Genomic DNA, 7,327 nt, shown 5'->3' with positions numbered 1-7,327 from the left:
AAAGGAAGTCCAGTGGACTTGTCCACCTCCAAAACAAATGGCAACAATAATCATTCTTTGCCATGTGTAGGTTCAACTACAATACAACTAGTAAAATGTTCCAATCATGTGTTCCGGTAGATAATATTTCAGAATAAATCGATAGGATAACTGGTCACCACGAGTACCAGTACCAATACTAGCAACAGTCAGTCCAGCTACAATCAGTAAGAAGGTTAGAGGAAACCAATCAAATTACCATTGACAACAGCGACATAGGAGTCACTCAGAGTGCAACACGTGGAGGGGAATCTCCAGAGCACTCTTCCAATGGTTAACACACATGTCACTAATAAATAGGACCCTCCATTCAGGAGGAAAATTATTAGAAGTCATGAACCATGATCACACCACGTATGACTGGTCCAATACTTAAAGAGTACTTCCGTCGTGAGGTTAGCTCCTCCGTGGATAACATAGCTATGAAATAGACTTCATACCTATCGCCACTACAAAAGTGGAAGAAACAGTGACTTGTAGAAAAACTACTACAGACTCCCTTGACACCAATCCTGACTGACCTCCAGGCATTGACCTGAAAATTACCTGACTACGTCAGACTCATTCTGAACAAGTTGTAATCTGCCCGGATACTTGGTTTTCTTCCCTTGACATGCGCGCTTGTGTAAGCATAAGCGCACATGCACAACGGAACATCCAATTAGGATTTATGCTAGGACCACTTAATAAGGGCCCAAGCAATATACCAGCCTTAGTAAAGTTGAACATTTACTTCTAGGCCTTTGACTCTACAGCACTCACCAGTTTTCTTCCCAGAAGTCCGTAGGTCATACCTGTAGACTGCCCAAAACTAGTGCATTACAGCTGTAGACTTATCATATAGTTATCAACTTAGGATAGCGCCTAAGCAACACACCAAGTAGGAAAACCCTAGATATGGCATTAGAGACAATGCCATGATAATCATTTTGCCAGAACATTGGACGTATATAGAATACAGTCCAATTAGATAATTTTTTTTGTGTGAGAACTATATTTTGTATATTTTTTGTTTTGTTTATGCTTTCATTCCTTTTCGGTTCAGTTCCTTTGACACATAGGAAGTGATAGAGCCATAAACAAAGTCCCCATACAACCATCACTTAGTGCCACAACGCCGCTCATTGGGGAATGAATGTAATTATATATATTTCATGAGTGTGTGTGCTTTGTTAACATCTGCCTAAGTTACTGCCCAGATCTTCCAGTCTGGACGACAGGTCCGGAACGGCGACCCCAAATCCGGACACCCACAGCCTATCCTTGTGGCGGCATGCCCGCTGTCAGAGAGACTACCAAGGTAAACCACCAGAGGGGGGGACCGCAACGGCGATCACCAACCAGACATCCCCTGGCCCTTCCTGGGGTACTTTACAGCTTCCAGGGAACCTACCAAGGTACACCACTAGAGGAGACCGCAACGGCGATCACCAACCGGACATCAACTGCCCATCCTTGTGGTGGACGGCTCCGCTTTCAGAGAGCCTACCAAGTTCAACCACCAGAGAGGACTGCAACGATGATCTACCAATGGGACATCACGTGGTCATGATTTTATGTTGATTTGTAACTTGCCGGATAAACAAGATCCAAACCACCAGGGGGGGGTATGTCATGACGTTGGCCTCTTTTGGTACAGGGAGGACAGTTGACCCCCTCCCTTTTGCACCACCACCCAACCTACCTTCCCCCCAATCCACCCTGTGTGTAAAGGGTTGTAAAAACTCAAAAATTCCAGGAGAGTCTCTGGCCACATGGCCCATAGAGAGACAAAGGAAATTCTTCCAACTCATAGAATTGGAGAACCGAGCGACATGTGTGTGCTGGAGAAGGTATGGAAGATTGGTGAAGAATCCAGCTACGAACTGATCCGCTTATATAATAGCATCAGCTTGAGACTTGCAACATAATGGTTGTATAGAATGTATTAATAAGGATAAAGCTTTTATAATACACATGAGATGCTATTGTACTGATGTTAATGTGATAGAATTGTATTTCTGTAACCAAGTCTAGCTCAGTCATAGGCACGCCCCAGGGACACATACAGGACCAGGCGTCATTTGACAAGCCTGTTCGATGGGCACTATAAAACACCCCCTGATTTACATTTCACCAGACCAGGCCTCCACTCGATGGCCAATAGGTTACCATCCAATTCCTCTACTGAAAGTGAACCATACCACGTGGTTAACTTTTAGACTATTGATACCGACAGAATAAGAACAAGTCTTTGATATTAATTATTAGTCTGCAGCTAAGTAAATTATATCATCGAACGCGAAGACCAACGAAACAACCATTCGATGACGACATTAATGAATGTCGCTTTGAAAGATCCATTCTAACCGAGAGAGAGACTCTCCATCAGAACTACTCTCCAACAAGAATCAGAACGACACACTGAGCGTAAATATATATTGATTGCAATTGTTCCCGAATGAGCGAGCCTTCAATTGTCAATTGTTAATATTAATGAACTCTGTGTGCCACAGCTGACCTTTTATGATCCATTGTTCAACAGGCCGACCTGCCTGTTTAGCCCACAAGGGCACATTCCTCTACCAATCCTTTGTGACGATAATTACTGTTTGTATGTTTTCTGTTAATTACTTAGTGTAGTAAATAAATGATTTTAAGACAATTGATGTATGGATGATTTTAGTAAAGACTGGGTTCGTGCAGATACAACAATTTACGACGTTTGGAATGAGACTGGACTCGAGGTAAAATACGCCATTTAAACTAGAAGATAATCGGCCTATACTATAATAGAATATAATATTATAGTACAGGAAAGTTATATTAGGAAAATTAAAGCTTTGTAATCTGAAAATTCTCCTTGGTGCCCCGATCTCCTAGTTAATTACATTTAAACGATTAATCAGTTTAATCGCGTGATAATAATTACAGGGAGTTAATTGATAAACATATCTTCAGTTTAATGGTACCCCCAAAGACACGACAGCGTCATCTCAGTCAAGAGTCGCCCGAGCTGCCCGTCAGTCAGGAGTCGCCAGAGCCACCCACTAGTCAGGAGCCGCCAGAGTGGCCAGACTGCCCGGAGCTGCCAGAGTGGCCAGACTGCCCGGAGCTGCCAGAGTGGCCAGATTGCTGAGTCTGCATACAGGGTGGAGAGGTGCAGGTCTGCCCATGATCCGGAGCAGGGGGAGTCTGCCTACGGTCCGAGGCTGATCGGGTCGGTCGGCACTCTGGAGAACAATAGGCCTGAGCCTGAACCACCACCTGCATAGGTGGGTTGGGGAGGGGGGTGTAGCACAAGTGACGGCAGCCACCCTCCCTTCCCTCCCTTTAGTTTAGGGGGATTTTTGTTGTTTGGGGTTTTTGTTATTCTTGAGGTGCTTCCGGGGTTAGCACCTTTAGGGGGGGTACTGTCACGTCCTGGCCAGTATAAGGATTAATTGTCATTGTAGTTTGGTCAGGACGTGGCAGAGGGTATTCGTTTTATGTGGTTCGGGGTGGTGTGTTTGTTGAAGGGGCATTTGATTTAAGTATTCCGGGGTGTTTGGGCACTGTTTGATATTCATGTATTCTATGTTTAGTCTAGTGAGTCTATTTCTATGTTTAGTTAATTGGGGTTGGGACTCTCAGTTGAAGGCAGGTGTTGTCTATTTGCCTTTGATTGAGAGTCCCATATATTAGGGTGTGTTTGTGTTTGTCATTTGTGGGAGATTGTTCTGTGTTTAGCCTTCTGTTTTGTTGATCGTTCGTTCTTTTGTTATTTTGGTGTTCATTTTGAATTTATTAAATGTGAAGATGAGCATACACATACCTCCTGCGTTTTGGTCTCATCACTACGACAACCGTGACATGGGGAGTGAATTATGAGACAAATACTGTATGCTGATGTAGAAAACATTTAAATGTAGATTTGTTTTTTGTTATTGCTTTATCTATTTTACATGTAAAAAATATATTGCCGATTGAAACTTTAATTGGTGACTATGGAAACCAATAGAAATGTAAGGAACGATGTATTCCATCTCCAACTTTATCCTCTGGAATCCTTTAACAGTCGGCAACACGCTGTAGACATGTGGTCGTTACCAGGTTACGGAGCCGTGAGGGGAACGGCACCTCCGTACCTTCAGGCTCTGATCAGTCCCTACACCCAAACGAGGGCACTGCGCTCATCCACCTCTGGCCTGCTCGCCTCCCTACCTCTGAGGAAGCACAGTTCCCGCTCAGCCCAGTCAAAACTGTTCGCTGCTCTGGCACCCCAATGGTGGAACAAGCTCCCTCACGACGACAATCACCACCTTAATACGCTGCAGGCATGTGGTCGTTACCAGGTTATGATGAGGTCTTAACTCTGACCAGTAGGCTACAGAATATAGTGGTCACAATTATGACCAACTGGTCAGACAGAGCTCACAATTATGACCAACTGGTCAGACAGAGCTCACAATTATGACCAACTGGTCAGACAGAGCTCACAATTATGACCAACTGGTCAGACAGAGCTCACAATTATGACCAACTGGTCGTATGGTGGACAGAAAAAAGGCGTAATATTCTGACCACTGAAAAGACGTCAAAATATGTTATTTTTCAACCAGTTTGCGACCAGAATAAGACCATAAAAAAATATGTCGTCTTTTCAACCAGGTTTTTCTCATTGCGAAGTTCTGATATTGTATAATATAATGGCACAGACGGATTTCAAAGAAAACTCAATCTGAGACATTCATGGTCTGTTTACATATATTTTAGGGTTCTATTTATACAGACAATTGGTATAAACCCTGTATAAACTGTATTTATAATTACATGACAATATTTTAGGTTGACTACAATTCTATTAAAACATTTCTGATACCTTACTTTTATTTTCCTGCATAAGTAAAATAAGAAGAAAAAATGAATTGCCATTAATTCCAATTAGTATATTGGTTTTGGATTTCTCCCTGACCAAGATGGCTGCCATTTCCGCCATTCTGGAACTTTTAGGGCTTATGACTCAACCCCTCTAGTAATTTAGTAGGATCTTTATGAGTTATGCCTTGTTGAAGTACATCAATATCACATCATTAGAACAAGAGATGTGTAAATAATCCAGCTAGTTGAGGCCATCTGTGTCTCTCTGGGCAGCACCCTGTGTGTCGTTCACAGCATCACGCCCTAGTATCTGTGTATCTCTGGGCAGCACCCTGAAGGTGTCGTTCACAGCATCACCACCTGGTATCTGTGTATCTCTGGGCAGCACCCTGAAGGTGTCGTTCACAGCATCACCACCTGGTATCTGTGTATCTCTGGGCAGCACCCTGAAGGTGTCGTTCACAGCATCACCACCTGGCATCTATGTCTCTCTGGGCAGCACCCTGTGTGTCGTTCACAGCATCACCACCTGGTATCTGTGTATCTCTGGGCAGCACCCTGAAGGTGTCGTTCACAGCATCACCACCTGGTATCTGTGTATCTCTGGGCAGCACCCTGAAGGTGTCGTTCACAGCATCACCACCTGGTATCTGTGTATCTCTGGGCAGCACCCTGAAGGTGTCGTTCACAGCATCACCACCTGGTATCTGTGTATCTCTGGGCAGCACCCTGAAGGTGTCGTTCACAGCATCACCACCTGGTATCTGTGTATCTCTGGGCAGCACCCTGTGTGTCGTTCACAGCATCACCACCTGGTTGCAGTAATCAGCTACAGTCGGCTATCAGGCAGACTGTCACCACTGTTGGCAATAAGAAATACAGCAAAGCTCCACTGAGTTTCTCTCTGTCTGGTTTAAAAGGGATCCGTTTATAGCCATTCTTCTTGAAGGGGTTTCTACAGCTGTGATGTTGGCTGGAGAACACTATAAGTGAGTGAGTGGAGACATGAGATCTGTGTTCAACATGTGATTGTGCCCACCTCCCGTAGCAGTAAGGTTTAACCACTGACCCAGGACCAGTTTAACCCTTCATGACTGACCCAGGACCAGTTTAACCCATCACCACTGACCCAGTACCAGTTTAACTCTTCATCACTGACCCAGGACCAGTTTAACCCTTCATGACTGACCCAGGACCAGTTTAACCCTTCATGACTGACCCAGGACCAGTTTAACCCTTCACCACTGACCCAGGACCAGTTTAACCCTTCATGACTGACCCAGGACCAGTTTAACCCTTCATGACTGACCCAGGACCAGTTTAACCCTTCATCACTGACCCAGGACCAGTTTAACCCTTCATGACTGACCCAGGACCAGTTTAACCCTTCATGACTGACCCAGGACCAGTTTAACCCTTCATGACTGACCCAGGACCAGTTTAACCCTTCACCACTGACCCAGGACCAGTTTAACCCTTCATCACTGACCCAGGACCAGTTTAACCCTTCATGACTGACCCAGGACCAGTTTAACCCTTCATGACTGACCCAGGACCAGTTTAACCCTTCATCACTGACCCAGGACCAGTTTAACCATTTACCACTGACCCAGGACCAGTTTAACCCTTCACCACTGACCCAGGACCAGTTTAACCCTTCACCACCCAGGACCAGTTTAACCCTTCATCCTCCAGGACCAGTTTAACCCTTCACCACTGACCCAGGACCAGTTTAACCCTTCACCACTGACCCAGGACCAGTTTAACCCTTCACCACTGACCCAGGACCAGTTTAACCCTTCACCACTGACCCAGGACCAGATTAACTCTTCACTACAGTTTAACTGTATGACTACGTCCCAAATGGCACCATATTCCCGATAAAGGTCACCCTACACCCTACACTCTTAGACAAAAGGTGCTATCTAGAACCTTAAACGGTTCTTCAGCTGTCTCCAATGGGGACAGCTGGAGAACCCCAGATTCCATTCTAACCCTAACCTTAAAGGGTTCTTCAGCTGTCTCCAATGGGTCAGTCTCCAATGGGGACAGCTGGAGAACCCTTTAGAACCCTTTAGAACCCTTTAGAACCCTTTGGAACCCTTTTTTCTAAGAGTGAATAGGGCTCTGGTCTATAGTAGTGCACTATATAGGGAATAGGGCTCTGGTCTATAGTAGTGCACTATATAGGGAATAGGGCTCTGGTCTATAGTAGTGCACTATATAGGGAATAGGGCCCTGGTCTATAGTAGTGCACTATATAGGGAATAGGGCCCTGGTCTATAGTAGTGCACTATATAGGGAATAGGGCTCTGGTCTATAGTAGTACCACTATATAGGGAATAGGGCCCTGGTCTATAGTAGTGTACTATATAGGGAATAGGGCTCTGGTCTATAGTAGTGCACTATATAGGGAATAGGGCTCTGGTCTATAGTAGTGCACTATATA

Source organism: Salmo salar, chromosome 03 (assembly GCF_965601325.2).
Source record: "Salmo salar chromosome 03, fSalSal1, whole genome shotgun sequence".
Classification (NCBI taxonomy): Eukaryota; Metazoa; Chordata; class Actinopteri; order Salmoniformes; family Salmonidae; genus Salmo; species Salmo salar.
The sequence above is the reverse complement of the archived record's forward strand: the minus strand, read 5'-3'. Positions refer to the sequence as shown.